General features: G+C 29.4%; 2 protein-coding genes across 5 annotated transcripts in view; both read left to right on the plus strand.

Moving 5' to 3' along the window:
• The window catches only part of pns (DENN domain containing pinstripe), a 113,479-nt gene extending 102,541 nt beyond the window's left edge, over positions 1-10,938 (plus strand). For 2 of the 3 annotated variants that reach the window (XM_075358527.1, XM_075358530.1), the window contains one exon: positions 2,066-7,218. The gene's annotated coding sequence lies outside the window, so the exon portion shown is untranslated. Of the gene's footprint in view, positions 1-2,065; positions 7,219-9,737 lie in introns of those variants that run through there. The other variant, XM_075358529.1, reaches the window with a different exon arrangement.
• A 10,136-nt stretch (positions 10,939-21,074) lies between these two features.
• The window catches only part of RhoGAP71E (Rho GTPase activating protein at 71E), a 79,930-nt gene continuing 78,612 nt past the window's right edge, over positions 21,075-22,392 (plus strand). For both annotated transcript variants that reach the window (XM_075358531.1, XM_075358532.1), the window contains exon 1: positions 21,075-21,205. The gene's annotated coding sequence lies outside the window, so the exon portion shown is untranslated. The remainder of the gene's footprint in view (positions 21,206-22,392) is intronic.

The following is a 22,392-nucleotide window of genomic DNA, read 5'->3' on the forward strand; positions in this document are numbered from 1 at the left end:
ATATAATACCTGAAATGAAACAACAGTATATGGAATGGTAACACATTTCATTACCCAGAAAGACAAAATACAAGCTGATGTTTTCTACTCAGAAGATCAAGGATGTTGTGTTGATTCACCGCAATGATTGCCTACATATTGCCACCACAACCTGTCTCCTCAAGACTTCAATCATCTTCCATATATCTTGGATCTTGCACCAAGTGAATATCATTTGTTCTTGCTGGCTGACAGTTTCATAACAATGATAGGATCAAACTAATCATTAATATATACCTTACCCACACATTATAGAATATGTTGCTTGCCTTTTTGTAGAATGATGTTGCTGACATCATTCTATTATAAAGGCATATAACTTCTGACTATGATAAGTGCCTCAACAATGGTGAGAATTATATGGAAGAGTATAGTAAGATTTGCAATTCAAAAAGCAATAAAATTTTACTTTTTGATCTTTTTGAATTTTATGTTAATTTTATAAATAAAATGCTATCGATTATAAATTTACTACCACACCAAGAAGCAGAAAAGCTTGAAATTTCAAAATAATGTAAAAATCATCTACTACAGGATGATGGAAATTTGTTTTATGTTGGCATGGTCAGTAAATGATTTGTAGAAAAAATAAGTTTAAATTTAACAACTATATTTATTGAGCATGTATCCACTATCATAGCAGCCACAAGCTTAGAAACTTTTGTAAATTTTAGTGCTGAGCATTTTCGAATCACTAATATATCTAGCAATGAATAATATACCTTGATTGTAAGCTAGTAATTCCATTACATTCATTAAGCAGATATTACACTTAATTTAAAAACATGTCGGTAAAAAACCAACTCATAATGTGATATTGTAATTTACTGCCACAGAACAACTTTCAGTTGTTAATCATATAGCGTTGTGGCATTTCTATGTAAGCTTCTACCCTTGTGACCAGCACAATAATGTAAGTGTATCCACCATTCTAGCATTTACCGAGATGCTAGCATTTACCTACATACCCAGCTCTTGATTTCAACAATTTTGTAATGTTTTCTAAAGTTCTTTATGTGAGTCTTCTTATGTTTATTATAACCAAATTTTTTTATAGAATTAAAACTGTAATTTTTTTTTTTTAATTTTTATTACAAAGTAAAATAGAACATAGCATAGCTTTGAGTATTCTAATCTACCTGCTATCTTTGTGTTGTAATTGAACTAATTTCTTAAATCAGTATTTATTAAATTTTAAATTAATATTTGGTTTAAAAAATACAGTCTCGGCTTAAAAAGTGCTAAATATAAAATGTAACTTCAGTCCAAAATATCCAAACACAGTTACTTTATGCAATTTCAGAAATACACTACAAATCAGCTGTAAAATTTAATGATAAGGTTGCAAAACTAATAAAAAGCAGAGTGAATCTAAAAATTAAATAGGATTTATGAATGGGCATTTAAAGGAAGAATGGTTATGTAAAGAACAACAAATACAGTAATTGAAATTAGATTTTAATTTATTAGAAGACCACTAACATAAATTATAAATCGTAATTTAAAAGTGCAGATGTTTAAGGAAATGAAAATTTCAAGAACAGTATGAAATAAAAAAAAGAAACATGAACCTGAACTTTACAGCAAAGTCAAGTAATATGTCTTTAATCTGTTAGTAATAGTTTTATAAGAAATTATGATATTACAGTTCAAGTTCAATTAGACATTTTAAAAAATACAACCAAATATATGAGAAATGGAAATTTAGAGTATATAAAATGTTATATCTTGTGTACTGTCATTGACACACATGTAGTATACATATAAAAATTAGAAATCTTTTAAAAATGTTTAATTTTGCTATCTTATCAGAAGGTTAAACATTGTAAGCTTGAATATAAACTAATAATTTTAATGGTTACAGCTTGTTACTAAAGTTGCTACTTCAAATATGTTACCAATTTAAAATTTAACTGACCAATAATACTAGCATGTAGCATTATACATTAACTTTTAATACTTTTGTTATTATTGTAGAATGACTGTAAATTTTTTCTGATTATTCATTTTACTTTTTTATTTTCAGAGAATTTAGGTAATTTTAGAAAACAACATTGGGATTTAACTCCATTTTCTTTACTTTATTGATTGTTATCTTTTATTTGAAGTGCTAAGTTCCTTCATCTCACTGCACGATTCTACAATATTAATTTTATACCAGTGATTATGTTGTTATACCAGTGATTATGTAATTTTTAGTTTTATTAGATAAATTTTATTATTCATTGTCTTTCATTTTTTTGTGTAATATAGTTGTTTTTTGTTTATTTGTGATAGACCAGTGGAATTGTTTTCTCTAGTCAATATTGAATCTTGTTTCCATAATATGTTACATAATAATTTAGTGTATTAATCAAATGGTGGTTTTTTAAATTGTCACGGATAATGTTTGTGCCCTTACATATTAAATATATACACTGTTTAAGACTTAAATTAGGAGACGTGTAGATTTTTTGTAACTTTGTACTACTTAATTGAAAAGAAATTGACACTCAATTTAATTTTATTGTATGCTAGAATAATGAACTAAAAGTACCAAAGACATCTAATTATCTATACTTTTATTAATTGAACTGTGTCGCAATCCACATATTATATTCAGAGATAAAAATAGAATAAGTTTATTACTGAAGATTAAACTGACATATATTTATACTTTAAAATGTATTAGTTAGTAGATTTTTCATTATTTTAGTAAAATGAATCGAAGTAAAATATATAAAATATTCAAGCAATAAACGTTAATAATTAATAAGAAGATTAATTGTGAGATGACGTTCCAACTGGTCATTTTGGATGTAGATTCATTTACCACTAGTTCCTGAATGAAAATTCTCAGATGTTTTGGTTCCTTTTTTTAATCTGTTTTCAATTTGTATCATATATTTATTATTGTTACAGTTCAGTTTTGTTAGCCTGAAAAAGGATTTTTAAAAACAATAACTTCAAATCATAAATGCATATAAGTTGTTACACTTAACAACAGGAAGCTGAAAAAAAGCAAGGGGATTAACATCCATAACTCCTTAAATAAAGTAGTGACAATCACTGTTCTTGCATTCATAATGGCTGAATAGAAACAACAGATACTTTTAACTGCACATCGATATAATTTAAACATTCGTGAAGTCAAGCAAACTTTGGGCCCATTTAATTCAGGCTAACAGGATTGTACCGTATTAAAAACTGTTATTTAATTTTGCAAGAATTGAAGTGAAATGTAAATTTTTATTTATGAAGACTACAATATATTTTTTTAGAATTAATTAATTATAAGTGGAGAAAATTCTATTTTTACATTTAATATGAGTATTCTTTTTAAAGGTTTATCTTTATTTTTATTAGTTTAATTGTAAATAATTGTATTGTACTTGTCATTTTTTTAGTGTACTGTTGTAAGAAACGCGTTGATATAATATCCTAGGACAAATTATATAAAACTACTGTTAAAATTGGGTAGTTTTCTTAATTTTGATGATATATTTTGACAGCAAAAGTCAGCAGATGTTACATAATTTTTGATGTAAAAATTTGCAAGTGTTAGAAGGTTTGAAATAAAACATTGAAGTAAATTGTCTGTTGTTGTTGCATACAAGCATGGTATCATTTTTATATCTAATGTACTGTAGGCGTATTGTTTTTAAAGCTAATTTTAAATTATGTTTGATGATAAGATAGTATACATTTATTTTCTAAAAAAAAATTAATGCTTAGAAAATTATTAGGAATGATATAATTTTTTTTTTTTTTGTAAAAACAGTAGTCTAGCAAAGTGAATCTAAATTATTAACAGTTCAGGTTTGAATTTCAAAAGTTGACTTGTGTTTAAAATCTAATTGCTTAGACATAAAATCTCTAGGTTCTGTAATATCAGTTAATTACTTAAACGTTGATTTGAATTTGATCACTTCCATCAGCACTGTCTAAGCTTCTGATGGAGGGGTGATTAGACCTAAGTTACTTGGTAATGGGCTTTTTTTATCATTCATTTATCAGAAAGCATTGTTCATTCCTCAGAATTTTTATACCCACATATGTTTGCTATCCAAATGTTATTCGATTTGGGAAAGTCTTCTAATACAGTACATGTTTTTAAGTTAAACTGAAGGTGTTTCTTTTAAGACAGAAAGTTTATTAATTTTAGAGGGATCTTTATATTGTTTGGATTCTTTGAACCTTATTTTTAACAGTGTTAAAATCAAAGTAGCACATCTATGCCTGGGACATGAAATTACAAATACTCATATTTTTTGTACTTAACTGCGTGTCTGATTAAGATAAAAAGGCTTTGTATTTTCATTTTTCCCCTTCAACTGTTACATCTTCCACCTGCAGAACTGAGCTCCTCAAAAGTTTCCTCTTTTGTTGTTATCAGATTGATTTTATTATAAATCCCTTTGTTATTGTCACTAATAACAAAGAACTGCAACCTTCCTCATTTACTACATGGTTTGGTTTATTAAAGGTAGAACTTTTCAGTAACATCTTCTTTCAACTTGACGTTTCTGAGGTTTGTCCCAGCAAATTTTTCAGGAAGTAAGCAATATTATTAATATACTGAATTTATAGTGATTTCCGTAGTACATACTGCTCGTAACTGAGAAGTAGAAATGGGAAATTTTTATCAAATTTACTTGATAACGAATGCCTTAACATGTATTCCAGTAATGAAGTTACTGTGTAGTAATAAAGTTACTTTATTTCATAAACTTAATAGTTGAGAGGATCTATCCATATCCATTGTAAATTCTCATCAATTACCTTCAGAATTAGGTTAGATGATTTATGGGGCCTGTTTATTTAATATAGTTTTTGCCATTTTTGTTTTATCTGACCTTGAAACTTTGATTTTTCAAGATACTAATTCATAGTGTAATAATCTAGTATATAATCTAGGTGTTGTGGTAGCAACAGCTAAACTATTACCAGTTATTAGCAAGATATTAGGGGCTTTAGTTTACCATGTTGGTTAGGAACCTAAAATAATAATAAGCTCCAAAATTATATAGTACTACTTAATTATTTTTCAAACTGGTGTATTAAGACAGTAGTCTTAGCATTCTTTAATGACATTTTTTTTTAGTAAATTTCTGTATGCTAATTATACTAATGTATAAATCGGCTATATTTTTACTATTTTATTTGCTAAAATGGTAAATACTAAATAAATTATTATTATTATTATTATTATTATTAAAATGATGTTATTGCTTAGGTCACATAAAATTTTGTTGGTCACAAATAGATTGTTGCAAAAATTTTTGTTCAAGAAGGAATTAGGCCAACCCAATTCAACTATTAGATTTATTATTCAACAGCAATTCCTTAGGAACAGTACTCCTTGGCTCAATTCACAGGTAACTCTTCCTCCCCTGAAAAATTACTCAGAGATTGCAAGACTTTGCTGGGAACACTGGTCTTGGCCAGTGTTAGAAACCTGTACTGGTGGGCAGGATCAAGGGTCAAAAAGAGGTGGATGATGAGAAAAAATTATATACCCATTGCAGAACTCAGCTCAGAACAAACAAACCATCCGTAAGACAAAGGGGGACTTGAATTAATTATTCCACTCAAAGCAAGTTGCTTTTAGGTAATATACACTCATCAATATACGTGTGTGGTGTGATACACCAGAACATTTTTATCCAGAATGGGAGCAGCATATTAGATGTTATGTCGAATACACTCTTATACATACACTATAAGAAAAATTATTTTCTCCTCTTAATTAATAACCCACATAAGAACAAGTACAGGGTACTTAGAAAATAACCTCATTAATTCACAGAATTTTACAGTGAGTGGAAATGTACAAATTGGAAAAGTACATAGCACAGGAAAAAAAAATTTAATTGTTTGACACTCAGGTATATTTTACATTATTTGTTTAAATTATTATTTCTTTTATAAATAATAAATATAAATATGATAAAATTTACTTTACCATGTCGTATAACTTGTTTGGTGTTATCTATGATGCTCTCTGTGTTTTTTCTTTATTTATTATTATTAAATATTTTTAGTTAATTTATTAAATTATTTTTCATATCATTGGTTTCTTTTTAAACAGATCTCTTGCTTTTATTGTAAAATATTTATAAGTAAATAGAATTTCATTGTATAATTTTAATTGTATTAGTTTGTGATGATTATAAAATTATAAGGATTCAGTTCAGCACAATAGTTTTATTAATAAATTTCAGTAATTTATTTACTTAACCAAAGTTGTAAATAATAATTACATTTAACAAACATGTAAGTAATCTAATTGTGTGTCATAATGTAAATATTTTTGTAATTGGTATGAATTTGGAAAAATAATTTTACTAATCTTGTTAGTTATTTGAAATCATATAATTAAAAAAAAAAAAAAAAAAAGGCTAGACCGTAATACTAGTGGAATAAGGAAAAAATATTGTTGAAATATAATAGAATATAATAATTTAAGGTTTCACACCGATTGATCTACATAAGGTAATAAGTCTGTTTGGCTGTGGTTATTTTTATCTAATTTAATTATTATAATAATTGTTTATAATGTGAATTATGAAAATGGGAATTTATAAATTCTGTGATATAAAGCTAAAATTTCGCACATCTATACCGATATGTGCAGTAATAGTATTTCTTCAAATGTTGTTATGGTGCAATAACTTTTTTTCCTCCCTTTAGTAATGAAATATTGCTCAGTACAATTTAGAATAACAATATTATTTTATTATTCAGTCTTATTATTTTGTATATGTGTTTATTTATTTTATTTATAACAGGGAATAGTTTTTCTTTTTTTATTATTATTATTAATAATTATTTAAATTTCCTTTCTCTTAAAATTTATTTGTTTAAATATTTTTATTACTATTATTATTATTGTTAATAAAAAAAAATACACAGCAAATTGGTGTGACGACAGGCTTTGTTATCAAAACAAGCATGTGTTCAGTAGTTCAAGAAGATTATGGCGATAAAATATTTATAATACAATTGTAGTATCAGATTTAAAAACACATTTTATAAAATGTAATTATGAACAGTAAATAGAATATGTAAATGGAGTACTATAATCTCTAATAATTAAATCATACCAAAAGTCTTTTTAATAATTCTGTAGAAATTTTAAAAACGTTAATGAATAGGTTGTGTAATGTCTTAAAACAATAAAAATGTAAAATTACATAATCATTTTGTTACATTATTTGTCTAAATATTCCAAGGATGCATGCATATTAAATTACTTGCTCAAATTGAATTTTAGGCCTGAGGTAACCACAAACGGGTAGGTTTTTTTTAAAAATGCCAGAATCATTAATAGTCCATATGAGAAACAGAGTACACAACATCAGTCCCAGTCTTTGTAATTTAGCCTCATTAAGCACACTGTAACTTTTCCAAATAAAAATTTATACCATTTCTGAGTGCAGTGAGAAGTAAGCATATTTTCACCTACACTTATAATTGGACAAAACATAAAGGGACAAAGATTGTATTAATTTAATTCTGAGCTGTTATGACAACACTACAGATTTCTTAGTCTAGAAAGGAAAGAGCTGTGTTTATCAATAAAAAATCTAGAAAGAGAAGGTAATGAGAAACCAGTTGCACTTATTAAGTGATAAGATTATGTTCAGTAAGTATTATCCGTCTGCTCCTTATAGATCCAGAACCACAGTATTTTAAGTGGTCGAATAACAAATTCAATAAAAGTGGTCAAATTGCCTTAATATGCACCTGAAAGTGCTAATTCTAGACTTAGTTGGTTTCTTTCAAACCCCTTTTCCTAAAATGTCTTAAGTACAGATGTTTGAAAAAATTTTTATCACAGGATTTGGACCAGTTCAGAGGCACTTCAGCATTATAAAATTACTGCAAAATGAAGTCTTTTGTTAGATATTTAGATCATAAAGAAATTAAAAAACTGAATAGTGTAAAGCATGTCATTTTAGATTGTGAATCCCAAAGTAAAGCAGTTTTCATATCTTTGGAGCCTCCTTCTCCAGGGATAATTGTCAATTATAAACTGGCTGAGAGGATTCTGATGCTCATTAAAGTCGTGAACTGGTTAATCTTTGCTTGTGCCTAATTCTCTGTGATGTAATACTTAATATGTTATTAAAAATATTTTCTTTGTGTTAATGAATAACACATTGAAACAGAGTAACATTTAAAATTATTAAAATTTATAAATGTCTCGCTTTCAGATTAATACAACTTGTTTCACCAATGGTCATTGTAGCTAATTATTGGCACCTTCAGTGGAATCATTACATTGGTGGTAATTCCATCCTTCTTAAAAGTTAGTTAATCCATTTAGTATGTAATTGAATAATATCTTGCAACTTATGTCATGTAGCAATGTATATTATCTCAGACAGAATCCAAGATTACTAACTAAATTTTAATCTTAACACAAGCCATATTAAAATAAAATTGACCTCACGTGCAGCAGTAAATAATAATGCAACCAGGCCTATCAATAGGTTCTTCCATTTGCACCCTTTCTAGAATGAAATATTTTACGATACTTTAAAAACTTAATACACATCAAAAACACACAAGGCAGTATCGTACACTGCCTACATCAACAAATTACAGCAATTCTCATTTCATTGTAGAATAATAACCTAAATCACTTAAGTAGGGTTTGACCTTACCTTACCAGAAAAAAATTACTAACACTTTTAAAATAGTTTGAAAATTCATTCACATTCTGATCACCATTTCACATAGCAAAAACTTTGTCAAAAATCAGAATACATCTGTTACAGAAAGTACTTTTTAAGTACATATATATTCAGTTTTATTGTTAATTTACATAACCAAAACCCACATTTATATCATCTGCTTTTTTAAATGCCAACATTTTCAGGCAAGAAGGTTACTGTTACATTAAAAAATGCAAAATTATAAGCAAATTGCACTAAGTCATTCAGAAGACTAACTACAGACATGACCCAATAAACAATATACAAATTAAATCTCTGTAACTGCACTGCATACTATATTAGACAGACAATCTGTGGATATGCATCCACAGATGCAAAGAACTTTACAGCAGATTATTAAACAGAAACAATAGTTTCATTAGCAACTCCTCTGAAGAATGTGTATAAGTTACAAATGATCTGTGGTAGAACAAATTTCATTAATTTGAAAGCGAGTTGAATACAATTTTTAATAATTATGTTTTGATTTTTAGATAATTATTGTTTATAAAAAAAATTGGGTGAAAGATTTGTGGTCTGTGAATGTATAAAAATAACAAAGTTTTGTTCAGTGGTTCATAAAGATAATGTTACAGCAGTTTTCATTATTTTTAGCATATTGTGTAATAGATTCACCTATGGATGTGTCTATGATATTTGTTTTGCAAAAAGTTAACAAAATAAGCTTAATAAGTGAAAATTTTAAAATGTAGTCATACCACGCATATAAACTGTTTCTTTTATTAATATCCCCCATAAATTGTTTCTTTTATTAATATCCTCCATAAACTGTTTCTTCTAATAATATTCCCCATTTTAATAATACGCAAGTAATTTTTGTCATTGTGTAAATTAAAAAAACCTTTTCTTTTTGGGAGGGGGCAGGACTCTTACATAAGGGTGAGTTTTGCCTTGTTGGTATACTTTCTTGCTCTTACTTATAAAAGAAAAATATTTAATAAAAAAGTCAGTTATACGAGGTTTTTTTTTTTCAAGGTCCATTTGGTCGCCAAATAAAACTCACGCAAAAATCGGATGAACCTTTGCGCATATGTGTTGCGTAGCATCTCTAATATGGCCTTCAATCACGCCGCGTCACTTTGTTTTGTTCTGAACAAGCAGCTAGCATGTAAACATATCAACAACAATAGCATCTCCCGCCAAGTGTGAAGTGCGTGCGGTAATTCGATTTCTTCAGGCTGAGGGGTGTAATGCAGCTGAAATTCATAGACGAATAAGTAATGTGTACGGTGAAACTTCAATGAGTGTCAGCAAAGTGTGACAATGGTGCAGGAACTTTAAAATAGGACGTACAGATGTTCATGATGCAGGCGGTCAAGGAAGGAAGCGAGTGCCAACCGATGATCTTGTTGAGCAAGTGGATGAGGCAATTCGAGAAAATCGTCGGTTCACAATTTCTGTATTGAGTGATTCGTTTCCTGAAATTTCAAGGTCAGCTCTCTACACAATTGTGAGTGAGAGACTTCAGTACCGCAAACTGTGTGCGAGATGGGTTCCCAAGATACTGCCCGACCATTACAAAACAATGAGAATGGTCGCCTCCCTAACGTTTCTCCAGTGCTACCACAGTGAAGGAGAAGATTTTTTGAACAAAATTGTCACAGGGGATGATTTTGAAACTTCGGTCCATTTCGAAACTGAAGAAACAAAAGAACATTCCAAACAGTGGATGCATTCTCATTCTCCCAGTAAACCAAAGAAGTTCAAGCGAACCTTCTCCAACAGAAAGTGTATGGCTACGTATTCTGAGACCGGAATGGAGTTCTCTTGGTGGAATTCATGGAACGTGGCACGACCATCACTGCATCCTCATTCTGTGTGACTCTTCAACGTCTATGAAGGGCAATTCAGAATAAGCAGAGAGGAATGTTGTCATCTGGCATTGTCTTTCTCCATGACAGTGCTCGGCCGCACACTGCAGCTGTAACAAAGAAGCCTCTGCAGCATTTTTGTTCGGAAGTGTTTGATCACCCACCATACAGCCTGGACTTGGTTCCATCTGATTTTCACCTCTTTGCTTACATGAAACGCTGGTTAGGAGGACAACATTTTGGCACAGACATCGAGCTGCAGACCAGCGTAGAAACATGGCTGAAAACACAGGCGGCTCCGTTCTATGACAAGGGTATTGGAAAGTTGGTACCATGCTATGACAAATGTCTAAATTGGAGTGGCGACTATGTAGAGAAATAGCTTAACTATTGTAAGTACTTGTTACAAATAAAAAGTTTTTTATTTTCACTGTGGTTTTAATTTCGTGACTGATCGGACCTTGAAAAAAAAATAAACCTCATAATTTTCTGATTGAATGGAGCTTCAAAGGTAGACAATTTGAAGACAAGATGTCTGAATCTCTTCAAAAAACTATCAATTTTTTAAAATTAGTCTGTAAGTAACAATGTTTCTGAAAAAGAACAAATTCAATAATATTTCAATTTTTGGTTATTGAAGAGTGCCCAGGAAATATAAAACCATTGCTTTTATCATTTCCCAGAAAGTAAAATACACTTTGAAAAGAACATTTTAAACACCACAGTACTTGAGTATTTGTTTATTGAGTGATCACCACCATAGTAATAGTACAGAGATCCATTGTAGATCCAGTAAGTCCAAACCACTTCTGAACCATTTTTTTTTTTTCACTAGTTGTCGGAAGCAGAATTTTTTTTTTTTAAATTATTAACATATAATATTGAAACTTTTGTTGATTGAAGGATCTTGAGGGCAAAAGGAGCTAAAAACTTAAACATTAAATTTTTTCTTGACACTTACGGTAAAACACATTTTCAAAAATAATATTAGTATCTTAATATTTTTATTTTTTCTCCTTTCCATTCATGAAGAATCAGTTCCAAGATTTTGATAAACATTTTTCTCAAAACTAATTTTTATTACTCTGTCAAGCAGTAAAGTTGCTCTCATAGACAGATAAACTGAGATGATGTAGTAGAGTTCGATTTGGAAGGCAATTCTAATTTGCCTTTAGGCTGATGAATGGAAGATGTTTATGTTTGCTTTTACCAATTTGTTGGATTGTAATAAATCTTACTTGGTTTGAAAGTATTATTTTCTTTTTTTATTTATTTAACATTATAGCTAACATTTAAAAGTAATTGATTTGCTTTTATCATTTGACATTTATCTTTTTCATTAACAATTTTTTGTTAATATAATTTGATGTTGTAAATGAGTGAGGATATTTTTTCTTTCTTATTTTGTAAAGCAAATCCTAAATTCCTGAAAGAAATACTGAAAAAACAAACAAATCGGTCAAATATTACAGCTTGCACTTAGCCAGAACCTAATTTTTTTTTTAACTTTGATGATGTACAGGCACAGTTATTAAATGTGACTTCAACTATTGGCATTTATCCTTACTTCATACCTTTTAGGGTTCCAGTATTATGAAACTATCAAGTTGTAAGGGATGCAGTTCTTATCCTTGATCTACATTATTTTACCTAATATAAATAATAAAAGTAAAATTATGCAAGTTCTCTGAAGAAGTCAATGGAATAAAATAGTAAACATCAAATAAAATATTCTGTTTATGATTTTTTTAAACAGAATAATCGGATATCTTGATTACAATATCCTGTGTACATTGTTATTTGGTTTTAGAAAGTTAATAAGCATTATTGATGGTATCTTTTGTTTACAATAAAAGTTGTGGAGGTATCAGTTCACAGTCGACTGTTGAGGTGTTCTGTGATTTTTCAAAAGCTTTTGACTGAACACTATGATATTCGCTGAAATTAAACATTTACGGATGAAGTTTATAACTCACTGGTTTTGTACTTAAATAATAGGAAACAAAATATATCTTTAACACAAATCACTGAAGTCAGTCAATAGTACAAAAAGTTTGAGAAAACTCCAAATTTTCTCAATCTGTTATTTCTTGCTAAACTTGACAATTTTCCAACTTGTGCACAATATTCAAAATTAATTTTCTTGGTAGCACAACACAAAAATCATTAAATATAATAATTCACTCTAAAAACTCAATTGCATAACTTTTTCATCAAATAATTTAATCAATGAAAAACTCTGAAAATTTTTATTTCAGTTATAAAAAAAAATAGGAAATAGGCTTACATTGTACTTCTAATAAAGTAATCAAACACTATCAGTTTTTGCATCTAACAGTAACACTCTTATATGAAGAAAACATTTTTTAAGTTATCTACAAATCTTAAAAAAAAAAGTTAAAATATTTTAAAATTATTACACCTGTAACAATAAACAAAATTAGTTATTATGTCTTGTACACAGAAAAAGTTCTTTCAAAAGTGTGGAATTTAAATTTACACCTTTCATCTTATTCCACTTCAATTGATAATTATAAGAAATTCAATGATAGCTTTGTGATTTATTTATTGAAAAATAATTTTCATAATATGAATAAACTGTTGCCAATATCTGTTAATACATTAAACTGTTAGTCTCTTTGTTATACAGTTTTTTCTTTATTCTTCCTTTGATTCCTAGCTGGTGTTTGGACTGGATTAACTTCTAAGCCCATATGCTGCTGTGGATGCCAATAGTTGTCTGATTTCACTAACAAGATGCTTCCGTGCATGGTGATCCATGGCCATTGTCCTGGCCTTACTAAGGTATAGCGTGTGGTTTTTTTACATCACCATTGTTGATCTGCTTGATACATGTTTTCTTTGGAGCTGTTCACTGGACTCAATGGATAGGTCGTTCATGCCAGAGAAGTTTGAATGACAGTCAGTTTCCAAGCATTCTAAAGACATGGTCAAACCATTGCAGTCTTCGTTTTTGAATCTGTTCCTTGATTGTTGGCTTTTGTTTGCAGTGATGGCAGATATCCTCATTTTGATTGTGATCGTGAAGTGAAACTCTGATGATCTGTTGTAGGCACCGCATTTGGAACGTTTCAATGTTTAGTTGCGTTATAGAGAGTAACTAGTTGTAGTAAATAATAATTTAACAACTTATGTTGGAAAAGAGCATTGATCTTTTTCATCAGTCAAGGAGGGTTGAAAAATCCAGAACACCTAGTTAAAAAGCTTCTCTAGAGCAGGTATCTTTTATAATACTTATTTAGACAAATGTGAAATAGCGAATAGCAATGTGTTAGTACACCTGACTACTCAGATGAGTGAAGAGACATTTGAGAAGAGAGATTACAATTGCTCATGAAGTTTCATTGAAACTGTTCAGTCTTTGATGCAATTATGAAATTGAGTTTGTGTTCATTTTCTTAGGAATTTTTTGGGTTTTGAGAAGGAATATAGTGCTATGTAATTGTCAAAACTGAAGAATTTGTGAAACATTCTCAAGTGATATTGTCTAAAAGTAAAAATTGTATTTTTGAGCTTTCAAGTGCTTTATTGGTTATAAAATTTTATCAACATTGCAAGATGAATATCTTAAATGCAGTGGAAATTAATGAATAAGCTGTTGGAAGATCTTACTAGTCTTTGAGTGTTTGTACTCGCAAGTCAGTTTATGTGACAACTCAAATTTTCAATTTTGTACATATGGAAAAAAAAAGGAATGCGAGATTGTAATGAGGCTTTGACTGAGTTCAAGAAAAGTAAAGAATAAATCAGATGTCTAGAAAGTAACCGATAAATCAATATTTCTTCTGTTGCTGTTAGTTACTGTCCAAAGTGGGGCAGAGAATAGACCGTCAAGAACTAAATCTCAGATTGATAAGGTAGATAATGGTGATGTAAATATGTCTGTTATGGCTTTCCCACAATCTGTAAATCAAAATGAAAAATCCAGCTGAAAATAATCAAGAAATAGAAATTAAAAGGAATTCCCATGTCCAAGCTATTAGAGCTATCTCTTAAGGAAGTTGTAAGCCAATGGCATTGTTTACAATAATGAATAGGTAGTTCCAAAACACTATATGAGTTTCCACCATTTCTTGGAAATCGTGGAACTGCTCATAAAAAACTTCATAATTGGAGGGGAACAATATAATAGCTGTTAAACTAGTGTACAATCGCAGAGTACCAATGAAGCATTATATGCAAAAAAAATTTCAGTGCTTTGTAAAATAATAGGCCATCAGTAGTCACAAAAGTGCTACTTAAGCATCTTTGTACTTGATTTTAGTTATCATTTTTGGGTAAGGCAAGTGTGATAACCAATTTTAATTCACAAGTCAAGTCATGTTCATTTAAATCTATGCAGATTAAACTTTGAGTTTAATTTTATTCTGAGAAAAATGCTGTAGTTAGAAAAGCAAAAATGATGCTTGATAATTCTTTTGATATGTTTTGTATTTATTTATGTAGTTCATTGATTAATCTGCTTGTAGGTACTTATTAATATTTTTTTTATTCAATTCCTTTTTTAAATTAACAGATGTTGTATTTGAAAATACAATATTGTTTATTTGATGCCAGAAATTATTTTTGAATGATGAATAATTAAGAATTGGTAACTTAAATATCTTCATAATTATAGAAGGTACTTCAACAGAAACAAAAATAGATAAACAGTTATATCTTAGTAAAGGCAGTTACTTTTATACAGATTTGATTTGAACACTAGATCATGGATACTAGTGTTCTTTGGTGATTGGGTTTCAATTAACCACACATCTCAGGAATGGTCGACCTAAGACTGTACAAGATTGCAGTTCATTTACATTTATACTCATACATATCATCCAATTAAGTAAAACATGGTTCCAGATGCTAAATAGGAAAAAACAAGAAAGGTAAACAGTTAAAACTAAAACCATTTTGAATACACTGATGACAAAATTAATCAGCTGATCAATTGCTAGCAGTCAACTAAAACAATTAATATTAAACAAAAAAATAAAAATAAAACAAATTTAATCAATTTTATATATTTTTTCCCCATACAGCACTTCATAAGGTAACAAAAAAATCTGATATGGACACTACATGACTTCCTTGCATGCATATTAAATTACATAATTTTTTTTTAATATATTTATGTTTTTTATTACATATTTTTTTTACTATTATTGAATTATTAGTTTTTGTAAATTTTTTTTTTACAATCACGGGTTAATAATTATTAATAAGTCAATATATTTAAATTAAAAAAAAGAAAGGAAATGAAGTCGTATTCTCTCGCTGATGTGACCTTCCTCTCATAAGATCTAAATATTTCATTAATTAAAATTTTATTGGGTTATAACTCTGTATATGTCGTTAAAAGCCCCCAATGAGGGCTGGTTACTACAGAAGAGAAAGTCCAAAATCCAAATTTTTGGACACTTCTGGCCTAGTCGACTGGAATCAAAAGGGGAGTTGCAAAATTAAATGTTACAAGTACTAAACCCAAAATTTCAACATTCTACGGCTAATCGTTTTTGAGTTATGCAACATACGTACGAATAAACATCACACTGAAACTAGTCGAAATGGATATTTTCATTAAAATCAAAATTTTTCGCAATTACAATACTTCCGAAGTGCGGGAACAAATCCTTTCACATTATTTAAAATCCATACCACCAGACCTTGTTTTCGTGCTTGTTAATCAATTTTATGGAATCTGCGAACTTATATCCAACAATACCTTAAAAGACTTTTCATATTGTTATTGAAAATTTTCAAAAATGAATGTAAACATGCCTTTTAATCATATCAAACTCTTTTTTTTATTAGAAAGACTATCCGCTAGCATGAACTGTTCATTTTTTTGTATATTGGAATTACATTATGATGAAAGTAACAAGGTGTAGCATTGCGCACAGTATTCGGCGTGCATGCGTATAGGCTCGACCCAAAATCTCATTTTCTACCGGTTTATTTGAACATATAAGTAAGGGATTTTGGGACAAAAGTTTTTAGTTGTACAAAAATTTTACAAAATTTTAAATACATGATAATGATTAGACGAGCTAACAATTGAATATTTATGAATGCTTATTCACTTTCAATATGAATTAGTATTATTTGGTACTGATAAAGTTGTAATATTTATTAAAAATAATTAAAAAAAATTTTTTAATAATCCTTCTTAAGAGTATTGAAATTGATTGTTAATTAAGATAAAATTCAAAATAATGAATGAAAACCTAAACAAACAAACAGGGGACACATCTTATGAGGTGCAACTGACACAAAGTCTTAGTGTAGCATATGTGGCTCTATGGTAACGACTCCTTTTGCTATTCGTGGGGTCGGTATCGAATCACCGATAATTTTTTTTTTTATGCTCATAAAAAATTTTTTTTTCTAATACTATTTTCCATTTATTATGTGAAACTATTTAATGCTGTTAAAATGGAAAATCAACTAAATGGGAAATAATTTATTTCAAAATTTTATAACTAAAGATCTGATATTATTTATTTTGGTCAATCTTCGGAATTAATGATTTTTTAGTTTAATTAAAAATATTATTGCAAAACAATTTTTGAAAGAAATTGCTTTTAATATCTAATTTACACAGGAAAATGAGATATTACTTAATTTTTTACGGATACCAAAATGAATATTACTTTATAATACTGAAATAAAAATAAAATAAAAAGTTGTTGTTTAGTGAAAAATAATTTTATATTCAATAAACATATTTTTCTAATGAGTCAAATGAAATGCAAGGGATTTTCTAGATAAACAATTTTAAACCACGTGCAATAAAGAGAACAATTGTTCTGCATTCAGGTTTGATATCTTAATCCGTTTTGTTTTACAACTCTGACTCATTTTTTTACCTGGACAAAACAGAAAAGAATTTTCTCCCTGAAGACACAATTCTGTTTTAGCTTTTACACGGATAGTTTGTCTCTGAATTTTCTCGATTTTATAACTACTCGCTTTTAAACAGAGTTTTTTTTTATACAAATTTATTCCGATACAAATGTAAATATGCCGTCGTGTTATTTCCCCAATTGTTTGAGCAGAACTGATTTGCCAGCGAAAAAGAACGTGAAATATTTTACGTTCTCGAAGAATGAAACATTACAAAGTGTGTGGCTACAAAAATGCGGAAAATCACATGATAATATAAAAATTGAACATGGTAAGTTCAAAAGCCCATGATGATAATGGGGTAGAGTGTGTATACGAAGAGATTGATGAAGCAATTAAACACGTAAAAGGAGATGAAAATTTAATAATAGTTGGAGATTGGAATGCAAGCATTGGAAAAGGCAAGGAAGGAAATAAAGTGGGTGAATACGGGCTGGGCAAAAGGAATGAAAGAGGGGGCCTACTTATAGAGTTTTGCACGAAGTATAATTTAGTAATTGCCAACACCCAATTTAAAAATCATAATAGAAGAATATACACTTGGAAAAAGCCAGGCGATACTGCAAGGTATCAGATAGATTATATCATGGTTAAGCAAAGATTTAGAAATCAACTCGTTGACTGCAAAACTTACCCTGGAGCAGACATTGATAGCGACCATAATTTGGTGATAATGAAATGTAGGTTGGGGTTTAAAAACCTGAAGAAAAGGTGTCGGATTAATCGGTGGAATTTAGAGAAGCTTGAGGAAGAGGAAGTAAAGAAGATTTTTGAGGAGGACATCGCAAGAGGTCTGAGTAAAAAAGATAAGGTAGAAAGTGTAGAAGAAGAATGGGAGAATGTTAAAAAGGAAATTCTTAAATCAGCAGAAGCAAACTTAGGCGGAATAAAGAGAACTGGTAGAAAACCTTGGGTTTCACACGATATATTGCAGCTGATGGATGAACGTAGAAAATATAAGAATGCTAGTGATGAAGAAAGTAAAAGGAACTATCGGCAATTAAGAAATGCTATAAACAGGAAGTGCAAACTGGCGAAAGAAGAGTGGATTAAAGAAAAGTGTTCAGAAGCGGAAAGAGAAATGAACATGGTAAAATAGATGGAGCATACAGGAAAGTTAAGGAAAATTTTGGGGTAAATAAATTAAAATCTAATAATTTGTTAAACAAAGATGGTACACCAATATATAATACGAAAGGTAAAGTCGATAGATGGGTGGAATATATTGAAGAGTTATACGGAGGAAATGAATTAGAAAATGGTGTTATAGAGGAAGTTGAGGAGGATGAAATGGGAGAAACAATACTGAGATCTGAATTTAAGAGAGCATTAAAAAATTTAAATGACAGAAAGGCTCCTGGAATAGACGGAATATCTGTAGAATTACTGCGCAGTGCAGGTAAGGAAGCGATTGATAGATTATACAAACTGGTGTGTAATATTTATGAAAAAGGGGAATTTCTGTCAGACTTCAAAAAAATTGTTATAGTAATGATACCAAAGAAAGCAGGGGCAGATAAATGTGAAGAATACAGAACAATTAGTTTAACTAGTCATGCATCAAAAATCTTAACTAGAATTCTGTACAGAAGAATTGAGAGGAGAGTGGAGGAAGTGTTAGGAGAAGACCAATTTGGTTTCAGGAAATGTATAGGGACAAGGGAAGAAATTTTAGGCCTCAGATTAATAGTAGAAGGAAGATTAAAGAAAAACAAACCAACATACTTGGCGTTTATAGACCTAGAAAAGGCATTCAATAACATAGACTGGAATAAAATGTTCAGCATTTTAAAAAAATTAGGGTTCATATACAGAGATAGAAGAACAATTGCTAACATGTACAGGAACCAAACAGCAACAGTAACAATTGAAGAAAATAAGAAAGAAGCCGTAATAAGAAAGGGAGTCTGACAAGGATGTTCCCTATCTCCGTTACTTTTTAATCTTTACATGGAACTAGCAGTTAATGATGTTAAAGAACAATTTAGATTCGGAGTAACAGTACAAGGTGAAAAGATAATGATACTACGATTTGCTGATGATATAGTAATTCTAGCCGAGAGTAAAAAGGATTTAGAAGAAACAATGAACGGCATAGATGAAGTCCTACGCAAGAACTATCGCATGAAAATAAACAAGAACAAAACAAAAGTAATGGAATGTAGTAGAAATAACAAAGATGGACCACTGAATATGAAAATAGGAGGAGAAAATATTATGGAGGTAGAAGAATTTTGTTATTTGGGAGGTAGAATTACTAAAGATGGACGAAGCAGGAGCGATATAAAATGCTGAATAGCACAAGCTAAACAAGCCTTCAGTAAGAAATATAATTTGTTTACATCAAAAATTAATTTAAATGTCAGGAAAAGATTTTTGGAAGTGTATGTTTGGAGTGTCGCTTTATATGGAAGTGAAACTTGGACAATCGAAGTATCTGAGAAGAAAAGATTAGAAGCTTTTGAAATGTGGTGCTATAGGAGAATGTTAAAAATCAGATGGGTGGATAAAGTGACAAATGAAGAGGTATTGCAGCAAATAGATGAAGAAAGAAGCATTTGGAAAAATATAGTTAAAAGAAGAGACAGACTTATAGGCCACATACTAAGGCATCCTGGAATAGTCGCTTTAATATTGGAAGGACAGGTATAAGGGAAAAATTGTGTAGGCAGGCCACGCTTGGAATATGTAAAACAAATTGTTAGGGATGTAGGATGTATAGGGTATACTGAAATGAAACGACTAGCAATAGATAGGGAATCTTAGAGAGCTGCATCAAACCAGTCAAATGACTGAAGACAAAAAAAAAAAAAAAGGTTCAAAAGTGTGTTTTTTATCTGAATTTAAATTTTGATGAAATAAATATGATTAAATTTCGAATTCAATTGCCTGCATGGGAAAAATGAAAAGAATATATTACTGGCTAATCGATCAATGGAATGAAATTTTCTCTGAACTTATTGATTTCATCTTCAATTATTTATAAATATTAGAGTAAAAATCCACATTTCGACGCCAATTATCATATACGTCAATAAATTTATTCTTTTATGTTTCAAAAGTTTGTTTATTTTTGATAATTCTGCCTTTAATCACATTGATGTCTTGCTTCTGTTTGTGCGCCAACCGCATAAACGAATTTAAACATCATAGCGGGAAAAGGATTTTGGGACGAGCCACTGCGCAACGCTGGGTGTGCGACACCTTGTTACTTTCATCATGATTAAAGGGACAAATCTAAAATCATTTTTAACAGTGTGGCTACCCGATCAGTTGAAAGCTTGTTACATTATCATAAATGAATTATTTGACATTCAAACAAGAGATAATATATTTATTATAAAAACAAGAATATACTATGCATGCGCTGAGATAAGATTTGAGTGTTTGGAAGCGATGAAGACGAATTGTCCAAACATACTCTCTCAAAACTGTATGTTTTATCATAAACACTATTATCACCATTCATATATTTGCACTGTTTATTGAATGAACTCTTCATTCCTTTTTCAGTTTACTTAACGTTCCGCTTCCAATTCACATCAGCTGTCAAATCTGAAAAGGAAGCCATATTGATTTTTTGAAAGATGGAGTGGAAGGTGTGGTTACTATTAACAATTTTTAATTTTTGTTTATTGTGATAATGTTTGACTTAGGAAAGTAATGGCATTCTGTCACAATTACATTTAACTAAAGAAACCTACAAATGAAAGTATTACGGTGAGGAAAACTTGTACTACTTATAAATAAAACCTTGTTGATACTAATCAGTGTGATAGGCTATGCATGACTAGACTTGACACCAATCAAACTGGAACCCTACTAAAGCTATTATTTCGGTATTTATGTACAAATACTTTATTTGTATTAATTTCTACGTTAATTCAAAAGCTTCAGAATTCATGTGCTTTTATATTCGATATTAGTGTAATGTATACATTAAAAAACGAGTATTGTCAAAAAATTAAACAATTTATTTGATTAGTCCACAAGTGTTAAACTTTCTTACGGATCGAAAAATATTTAATTTAATTTTAAAATTGAGTTTTTTTTAAGTGGAGAAGGTTATAGCTTTTTTAAATATTAATTCATTTTCATATAATTCATCTGTTCCTTCATACCAATGATTATTTCTTATTAATTTTTAATGTACAGTTAATGCATAATAATTTAATTTCTTTTAAAAAATATTCAAACATTGGTGTAATTGCAATTATGCCAGTAGTCACTTGTGGCTTTCCATCAGAGTTGTAACTGAATTGCATTAAGCAAGTATGTCTTAGTGATGCTTAGGTTATGATCGTAAATAAAAGTTTCACTTTTTATTATAATTAATTCTTGTAGATGTTAAAGTTACTAATATTTGACAATTGTTAAATGTAACCATTAGTAGCATAGTATCATCTGATACCACTGATAGATAAGATTTTAATTTGTAGCTGGTTACATCTGTTAATAATAACAAATAAATATCAGTCTTATAAGGACATAATAAATTACAATAATTATTTATTAAGATATATAGTCCACTTACTGCACATTTTTTTGGATACTTGAAAGATTCAAATTTACATATTGAATAACATATATTAAAGATCAGAATTGATGTTTGTAAAATTTCAGCTGCTGATTTATTATCAAAACCACTCATAATTTAGTTGATTTAATTTTCTGAAGAATGCCTGATTATAGAAGATGCTGTATAATAGATCTTTTGGACCTTTATATTCTTTGTCTTGTATGTTTATCCTATATCGCTCTTGCCTATTTCTAAGTATAAGAAGTGAATCTTGTAAATTTTGTTTGAATTTGTTTTTGTTTCAATTCTATAAGATTGATGTCAGCAGAGAATTTTAACAGACTACATTATTTTGCTTTAGTATATATTCCTTTTTACACTGTAATAT

This window comes from Lycorma delicatula, chromosome 2 (genome assembly GCF_047948215.1).
Source record: "Lycorma delicatula isolate Av1 chromosome 2, ASM4794821v1, whole genome shotgun sequence".
Classification (NCBI taxonomy): Eukaryota; Metazoa; Arthropoda; class Insecta; order Hemiptera; family Fulgoridae; genus Lycorma; species Lycorma delicatula.